Source organism: Belonocnema kinseyi, chromosome 2, assembly GCF_010883055.1.
Source record: "Belonocnema kinseyi isolate 2016_QV_RU_SX_M_011 chromosome 2, B_treatae_v1, whole genome shotgun sequence".
NCBI lineage: Eukaryota > Metazoa > Arthropoda > Insecta > Hymenoptera > Cynipidae > Belonocnema > Belonocnema kinseyi.
The window spans coordinates 1,080,495-1,090,846 of NC_046658.1; positions in this window are offsets into that span (position 1 = coordinate 1,080,495).

Below are 10,352 nucleotides of genomic sequence, written 5' to 3' on the forward strand. Positions count from 1 at the left end.
ATACATTTCCAAAGGTAAGTCAATGAATATATTTAAATTCAAATAGATTGTAGGGTCCACCCAAATAATAAAAAAATAGGTTTTTATTTAAAACCGCTTCTTCCATCTTTTGAAACGCTGCCTCGTATGCAGAATTCTCAAAAGGCTTAGTGATTCTGTTAGGCAGGAATACTGCAAACTGATGCTCCATTTCAACAATAATCTTTACACCATACTTGGTGTTAACTCTACGAAATTTAGTCACCACATAATCTTTCTTTGGTGTGAGGGTAGAGAGCGATTTTACAGGTACAACTCCTTCCATACATCCAGTTGCGTTCACGGATTTAAGATCCATCTTCTCCAAAATGTATTGTTTTCCACTTTTAACTTTTACTTTCCACTTTTAACTTTTAAAAAAATTTTTTTTTTCACCTTTTTTTACTTTTTGCAAGAGAACAAGCGTTGTACCGTGTTTGGCGTTAGACTGAAACTGCGAGCATCTAACGCTGCTTTTATAGTCGACAATTCCCCCCTCTTCAGTGGAAGTTTCTAGAAAGTTTGACGCATGTGTGTTAGCGTCTCTCAGATAGAATATCCATCAAACTTTCTAGAAAATGACAGTTGTATATCTTTGCTTTCTTTGTATGAAAAGAGAAGTTCTAACAAGCTAGATGGATTTCGCACAAAGCCTTCGAGAAGGTTCCATGCGTCTCTCAAACAGAATATCTACCGAACTTTCTAGAAAATGACAGTTGTACGTCTTTGTTTTTTTGGTCAGAATTCCAGAAAAGACAGGTTCTAACAGGCTCGATGGCAAGAACGGTTTTCGAGAATTACGTCATAAAGCCTTCGAGAAACATCTATTGAAGAGCGGCGGGGGGTCAACTATTGAAGACCGCCTGTAGCGACGCGCAGTCATTCAGTTCTCATTCATCAAGTGGTTAATATAAAAAAAAAGTAATAACAGTAAAGTGAATAGTGAGTAGTGAAAGCAGACAAAAGTAAATAGTGAACAGTGAACAGTAAGTAGTGAAAATAGACAGAAGTGAACTGTGAAAAACAGAGAGTACTGAGAAAATTAACCAATGGAGGCAGAAGTGCAGAGGGTGCTTGGCAACAGTCGAAAAGGAATTGGGGCCAATACCATCGTACGAGGTCAATAAGAAAAGAAAATTTCTGAATATCATTGAACATTTAGAATGTTGTATAGCACGTTTTGACTTGCTCGCCAAACAAGGAGGTGGTGGTGGTGGAGTCTCAAGGAAAAGGCAGAAAACCAGCCATATAAGTGAGAGAGTAAAATAAATTGTTGTTGAAAAAGCATTTAAGTGCCGAATTAAAACGTGCATTGTTGCAAATCTTTCTCATAAAGACATTCTCACTTTTCTCAACGACGCTTCAATTCTATTTGAAGCAGAGGTTGGTGAGGCCCTGCATGAGTATAAGGCTTTTAAGATTAATGCACAACTCATCTCATATGAACCTCAGTATTGGAAAACAGAAGCCGGACGAAAAAAATTTTAAATCTCAAAATGAAGAAATTTACGTCAGTACAGACTTGAAATCATGATTCACCAATAATGTCATAAATCCGATTTTAACTGAAGTAGAGGAGTTTCAAGAGAAAGATTCCGGATGGACCTTACACTCTATCATAAAACTGGAAGTGAACATCAACGAATTAAACCCTATGAAAGGCAGTTCCTTTATCAAACTACTAAAGGAAATTGCGTTTAAAAAAGCCTGCATCAACGTTGAAAATATATATGTTAATGAGTGTTTCAAGTAGGTCATCTTATCGGCGTTGCACCCAGTTAATAACTATCAGTATAAATCTAATCGTGTTACCACCTACAAACAGTATAAAGAAGAATTCAATTTTTCTGTTATAACGTTTCCTGTGGCACTAAAAGATGTATCTAAATTTGAAAATCAAAATAATATTTTAATAAATGTGTATGGACTGATCAAGAAGAACCAAAAATTCTCTGTCATTGCTCTCCACCTAACTGCACTCAAAAAATATCAATATGTAAATCTTCTCCGAGTTGAAGAAGAAGAAAATTACATTAATAAGGATAGCAGCGATGAAGAGGACACCAGTATCCAGAACTTCAGACCACCAAATTTCAACTTCCACTACGTTTTGATTAAAGATTTATACCGTTTAGTCAGCAGTCAATTATTCAAACGTAAACACAGAAAATACATCTGCGATCGATGCTTGCTCTACTTCTGGAGTATAGACAAGCTGGTTTACCACACTGAGGACGGCAAGAAGATGAATAACTGCAAAGTGATCCTACCGAAACTAGAACAGGACATAATTGAATTTAAAAATTTCAAGTATAAGGAAAGAGTGCCATTTATAATTTACGCCGAAGTGATTCAGAAACACGAGGTTTGTTCTATTAGCTTTTACTTTAAGTGCAGTTACAATGATGCACTGTCCTTCTACAAGTGCTGTCCGGAGAATGTGGAACCGGCAAAGTCGTTTGCATTCGAATTGTTGGAGATTGCCAACAATTGCGAAAGTATACTCAACGCGCCGGTTCCCATGAAACCACTGACGTCAGAACAAAAGGACGACTTTGCAGAAGCCACAGTGTGTCATATCTGCAGCAAACCACTGCATCCGCCAATGAAAAAGGTTCGAGACCATTGTCATCTCACTGGCGTATACCGTGGCCCCTCGCATGAACATTGCAACCTTGCTTACCAGAATGCAAGAACCATAACTGTTGTTTTTCACAACTTGAGTGGGTACGATGCTCACTTTATCATTCGCGAAATTGCAACTCAGTTTGATGGAAAAGTAAAAGTCTTGGCTTTAAATAAGGAAAAGTACATATCGTTCACAAAATACGTTCAGGGCACACAAATAAAATTCTGGTTTATAGATTCGTTCAGATTCATGGCTTCATCATTGGAAAAGTTAGCATCGTACCTTAACGAGTATAAAATTGTAAATTCGGTATTTTCTGATGTTGAGCCTGAAAAAGTTCAACTCCTAACGAGGAAAGGTGTTCTTCCCTATGAATATCTGGACTCGTGGGCGAAACTTCAGGAAACTCAATTGCCAGAAAAAGCAAAATTCTATTGTAAATTAAATGACTCGTCCATGTCAGATGAAGATTATGTCTATGCACAAAAGGAATGGTCAGAATTTAATATAAAAACTTTAGGTGAGTATGTAAAACTGTACCTGAAGACTGACGTGTTGCTGTTAGCCGATGTCTTTGAAAGTTTCCGCAAACAGTGTCTCGAGAATTATGCACTTGATCCAGCACATTATGACACTACTCCTGGCTTGACATGGGATGCCATGCTCAAACATACAAATGTGAGGCTAGAACTCCTCACTGACGTTGACATGCTGCTGATGATTGAACAGGGCAAACGGGGTGGAGTAAGTCAATGCTCCAACCGATATGCTGCTGCTAATAATCAATATATGGAAAATAGTGATGTATCCTACATCATGTATTTTGATGCAAATAATTTTTATGGTTGAGCAATGGGACAACCACTCCCTTACGGTGGTTTCGAGTGGGTGACCAATCTTCAAAATTTTTATTTCAATATTTCCGATGATTCACCGATGGGTTATTTACTAGAAGTAGATTTGTACTATCCTCGCGAGATTCATGATCAACTCAATGATTTGCCGTTCTGTCCAGAAAATTCGAAGCCACCGGGATTAAGCCAGAAGAAGCTTCTAACTACCCTTCTGCCGGAGCAAAAGTACGTTCTCTATTACTGCGCTCTCAAACATGCCTTGGCTTACGGATTGATTTTATTCAAAATTCACAGAGTTTTAAATTTAATCAGGGAACATGGTTCAAAAGTTACATTGATTTGAATACACAATTGCGAACAAATGCAAAAAATGAGTTTGAGAAGAACCTATCTAAATTGATGAACAATGCAGTGTACGGAAAAACAATGGAGAACGTACGAAAGCATGTAAATGTTAAACTTGTGACAAAGTGGGACGGTAGGTATGGATCAGAAGCCCTCATGGCTAAACCAAATTTCCTTAGTCGTGCCATTTTTGTCGGAAAATCTTCTAGCAACATAGTTGAGAAAAGTAGAAGTCTTGTTCAATAAACCCATCTACGTAGGGCTTGTGGTGCTGGACGTGTCCAAAATACTTATATACGATTTTCACTATGACTACATGCGCGAAAAGTACGGAAACAATTGTAAGCTATTGTACACCGACACAAACAGTTTGATCTACGAAATAAAATGTAACGACATTTACGCTGATATGAAGACGGATATACACAAATTCGACACATCTGATTACCCTCGAGACAATGTTTTCGGAATGCCGCAAGCCAACAAGAAAATTCTCGGTCCCATGAAAGATGAATATTCTGGCAAAATTATTACTGAATTTGTTGGCTTGCGGAGAAAAATGTACAGTGTGCGAGTCCATGGCGAAGACTTTCTTAAAAAATCCAAAGGCATCAAAGCAAGCGTTGTACAAAAGAGTATCTGTTTTGATGATTATCTTGAATGTCTTTAAAATTCCGATATTCAAACAAGAACGCAGTATTATATTCGATCGCGGCTTCACAACATAGAGACAGTTAAGCAGAACAAAGTTGCATTGAGTCCGTATGATGGCAAGAGATTTTTACTCAAAGATAAAACAGATACTCTAGCATGAGGCCACAACAAAATCAATGCAACCGATAATGACAACAACAATTTAAACGAAAGCGACGATGAACTACTGGACCTCCTTGTAAATAATTGAAATTGTTTTTGTAAATAGTAGATTTAGTTTATTTTTTCTAGTTGTAAATATTGAATGATTTTTTGTTGTTGTAAATAGTAGGTTAAGGTTGATTTTTCTAGTTGTGAATACTAATTGAATTTTTGTATTGTAAATAATAGGCTTAATTTATTTTTCCCATTGTAATAATTGTAATAATTGTAATAATTGTAAATAATTATGATGTTGATGATGAATTGCATTGAATAAATAAAACAACGTATATATGAATTTTCTTCCTCTTTTATTTATTAAAAAAAAACCTTACAAAGAAGTATTATAAGCATACACTTAATATGTCAGCTGTACTTTCTTATTAACTTAACATTAGTTTAACATTAGCTTAACTTTAGTTTAACTTTAGTTTAACTTTAGTGTAACGTTAGTTTAACGTTAACTTAACGTTAATTTAACATTGCACAGAGTTAACCTAACATTGCACAGAGTTGATTCAACATTGCAGAAAGTTGATCACATATCGGTTTGATCTATCCAGCTGTGGTAAAATATCTATCCACTTGTAGTTGCCTGTCAAGCTAAATTGTGGCCACATCTTATTCTTGAGCGTGCGCTTAAATGTTTCACAGATGGATGCCTTCAGATTACTGTGCGTTGAGTAGAGATTGATGCCATATCGTTGCATGAGTTCTCTAAAGTGTGCATTATAAAATTCTTTGCCTTCATCGGTGTGTAAGTTTTTTGGTACACGACCCTGCACAAGTATAGATTGCATTGCTGAAGTGACATCTGGTCCATCTTTTTTTTAACAGGAACCGCCCAGGCGTACTTGGAGAAAATATCTATGACGGTAAGTAAGTACTTGTAGCCATTATTCTCACAGGCATAGGATAGCATTTCAACCAAATCTGCCTGCCATGTCTCGTCTATACCACGCATTTGCACACGACGACGTGGGTAATTCTTTCTAGCGGGTTTATGTAGTTCTGTGACTAGCGACAATTTTTTCTTGTCCATTCTCGAGTGCATACAGTCGAGCGTCCAACTGAGCAATGAGATCAGCGTTACGGACTGACAAATCTTGTTGAGTGTCAATCTGCAAGGTTTTCAGTTTCTCGTTAATTGATTCTTCGAGTATACGTACCATCAAATTATTATTGTCAATCGCTGTTCGCATAGATGATGTGACTTGACACACTGTGCGTATCTTGTTTTTTATGATGCGCTGCACAAGTCCCAGATTGACTGCGTCGTATTGCTCTCGTCGTATTTACTCGTGTTGCCTGCAGCCTGAGAAGCTAGGAGCAGACGAAGACGATCAACTAGTTTGTTAGAGTCATCCCAGTAGACGTAGTCAGTCTTTACATTTTTTCTTGCCAGCATATTCTGTGGTAGGGAACCTCCACTAGTTGACGATCGTCTGCGGGATACGTTGAACATTTATGCAATAAAGTTCTTGTACTTGATATCTCGGCTAGTGCGAATAGTTTCAGTTGGGCTGTACCGCTTCTTATGTGCATTTGTAGTAATCAATATTTCCTTGTAATTGTTCAAATCATCACTTCCTACGAATGACTCTTCGGGAGATTTTCTAAACTACAGTTCAAGCAGACCAACTGTTTTCAGATACTGGTGACCATCAACCTTGATATATTGTCCCTAAAAACTAATAGGTTTATCACCAATCATAAGGCTTCCATCACTAAGCTTACGCACAACATAAACCGTATCTAGATACTGCTTTCTGTTTTTTTGTAGCATTCTGAGAAACTTATTTGTCAAATGGTCATAACTGGGAGCAACCTCAGCTCTATCATTATCTTCAAGCATAGTTGTATCTTGATCTTCTTCTTCAGCATCAGCCGTCATGAAGGAAGCGTTATCCTCCTCCTCCTTGCCATCATCATCATGTTTTCCAGTTACAGGATCTTTTTCCTCAACTTCTCTCTTAGTTGAAGGATTAGATATGTCAACCAGTTTCTGCAGTGTCATGACTATTGGCTTTAACGTTTCACTCATTATCTTTTCAGTATCTGCTCTACCCATTTTGAGCATTCGATGTTTACGTCGTATCGCCTCACTAGCTTTTGCGATTTGACGGAGCACCACCTTCTCTTTATAAAACTTTGACATGTTGATGTGGTGATGTCCAAACATCTAATGATATCATTTCCACTACCCATCTTGTATTTATAAAGAGACAAAACAGTCAAATCCCTTTCTATATCTTCCCTTGTTGAGTTCACTGTCCTTGTCAATGACAACAAATCCAAACTTATCAGTATTCCAACATGCTAATCATGAGTCTCGAAATTGAGAATAACTCATGTCAGTATTGAGATGATTATCATATACATGTCTCAAGTTTTTTTCATCCTGCTTGAAAAGTATCAACAGATTGACATTATCTCGAACTAGATGCTTAGGAATTCGAGCGTAAGTTTGACACAAGTAAAACCTGTCAACATGGGCGTGTCTACCCATACAGAAAAAGGCTCTAATATTATCCTGTTTCTCATAGGCCACGTCATCAATTACAATTATAAAATTTAGTTGAGCATCACTTGGTTGTATGACTTCTTCATGCTCACTGAAGGGAAAATATTCAACTCCTTTCACATTATTCAATATGCGTTCCAAGAATTCGTACTTTGGTTGTTTGAGGGATTTCGAGTAGACGTAGACATTATCAAGTTTCAATCCATTAGGGTGTATGATTAGGGCAAGTAATGTGTTTGTCTTGCCACAATTTGATGGTCCACAAAACACTGCACGAATGCTGTCTGGTAGTAGACTGCCATGACGTTCCACGCTATTCTCTTCTGGTTGGACTATGGTGTCAAAGTTGTCAACCGGAAGTTTAATGGGTTGTGTCTCGAATCGCATCTTGATCTCGACTGCTGGAAAAACTATAAATACAGCCCTTATATAGCTTTTACATCAGTTCCGTGCTGATCGCCGTTCAGTGAAGAATGATTGTGCATCGACAAGCAAATATAGTGCCACGCAGTCATCGAGGCAAAGGATTGGTCAATAAAGTCATCAACAATTTACCGTTTGAGTTGCACTTGCCTGGTTACCAATACTGTGGTCCAGGTACGAAGCTAGCTAAACGACTTGCTAGAGATGATCGTGGTATTAATCCTTTAGACGCAGGGTGCAAAGAACACGACATTGCATACTCGCAAAATCGTGAAAACGTTGACGCGTGAAACTCTGCAGATCGTGTACTAGCCAGTAAAGCCTGCAACTTGTTTTTGCTAAAGACGCTGGGATCAGCGAGAAAGCTGCAGCTCTGGCTATAACTAACGTCATGACTGCCAAAGCAAAACTCGGTATGGGGTTAAAAAAGTCTATTACAAAGAAGAGGAAATGTACTTTAAATAAGAGGAAATCCAGTTTGAAGAAGAAACCATCTACAAAAAATAAGCTACTGACATTTAGAAAGGTTGGGACTGCAGCCAAGAAGGCAATGAAACGAAGTAGTGATGCAAAAGTGGCCATTAAATCTGCAAGCAGAGGTGCACAGAAAGCTGTCAAAAGCGTAGGCGATGAACGTCAGGTGCAAAAGCTACGTGTCTTACCAATACCCTCGAAAGTTGGAGGTGTTTTGCCACTGATTCCCATTTTTGCTGTTCTCAGCGGACTTGGAGCTCTCACTGGTGGAGCAGCAGGTGTAGCTAAGGCGGTAAACGTTGCTAGCGCTGCCAAACAACAACTGAAAGAAGCTCAACGTCATAATAATGCAATGGAAGCTATTTCTCTAGAAAAAGGTTTACAGCTAAAACCCTACCGAAAAGGATTAGGTCTTCACATGAATCCTTACCGAAAGGGACAGGGACTTCATCTGAGACCGGTGCCAAAAAACTTGTAGTGAAGCTACCTCACCGTCCACTCACTGATGCCGATCTGTTCAAGTATGCAAAAACATTCAAAATTCCACATTTTCGTGGATGGTATCAAAACTATAACAGTGTTGAATGTGGACACTTGTGTCTGAAATTTCTATGCGGAATAATTCTATATAAAGAATAAATACTGTCTATATAAGAGTGTTATTATCTATATAGAATATATATCATGGATGAATCAGTTTCTCTCACGATAACAGGAAACTCTTCTGTGCTAGACGCAGAGTATTTTCCACCAATAGAATTCTCTTTTCACAAGGACTATGCCCTTGGACTCGTTGAATTGCTCACATTTAATGCAATTCCTAACGTGGACACTGGAAAGAATAAAATCTATGTCGGCAATCGAGTGGTTACCATTCCTACCGGTAGCTATGAGACTAAAGACATTGAGAATTATGTCCAGAAGACTCTAGCAAATGATGGCGTTAAAATAAACATAAAGCTCAATAATAACACATTGCGTAGCGAGATAAAGTGTGATCGCAAAGTGAACCTTCAACCCCACGACTCTATTGGACGCTTGTTGGAATTGACACCATGTATTCTTGAAGCCAATAAGACTCATACTTCTGATCTACCTGTGGCTATTCTTAAAGTCAACGCTCTACGAATTAAATGCAATATCACTACGGGAGCTTACATCAACAATCGTAAAGTGCACACGATTCATGAATTCTTTCCTATTGCATCACCAGGATATAAGATCGTTGAAGTACCGTCACACGTCATTTATAGTACCTTCCAATCGCCGTGAAGACAATACATCACATTCAGCTCCGCATAGTCAAATCATCATCATCATCATCATCATCATGGGTATCGTGTACAATCGCAAAGGAGCCTATAAAAGAACGGCAACATATCAAATGAAAGCCAGTTCTCAAGCAGCACGCAAGTCGCTAACACCTCAGAACGTGCTCCTGCTGATAAAACTTGGTCTGAAGATCAGATCTCTTGTAAAAAGAAATTGAAGCATCCATTCAGAATATTTATCATTTCCACTTGTTGTTGTTGCAACAAAAATGGAAGAAATACTAAACATTCAAGCATCAGTGTCCACTGATGAGTCTGTAGCTCACTATGAGATTCATGCACATCAGCCTTATGCCCCATCAACATTTAACAACAGCGATGAATTTCGAATTGCTATCCAGCATCAAGATTTGTGTATACTAACCAGCAAGAGTTCGCTGCACGTATATGGAAGAATAACAAGACCTGATGGAGTCACAGCTGTTAATGGTACAGCACAAGTGAGCAATGGTATCTGCTATTTGTTTGATAAAATTCGCTATGAACTCAATGGTATTGATATTAATCGTTGCAAGAATGTCGGTCTCACTAGCACCATAAAAAACTACGCCTCACTTACCTCTGGACAAATTAACTTTATGGAGAATGCAGGATGGCTCAACATCCCGGAAGGAACAAAACGCCTTACCAATGATGAGGGATATTGTGATGTCAATGTTCCACTCAGTATGATCTTGGGATTTGCTGAAGACTATCGAAAAATCGTTGTAAACGCAAAGCATGTACTTGTTCTGACAAGATCGCGCAGTTACATAAATGCTATTGTTCAGGCACGACAAGAGCCTGGAACTGAAGAACAATTTAAGATCTCGATACATAAAGTGGAGTGGATGATACCATATGTAGTGGCTTCAGATCAGCAAAAGATACACTTGTTGAACATTATTGGAAAAGATTTT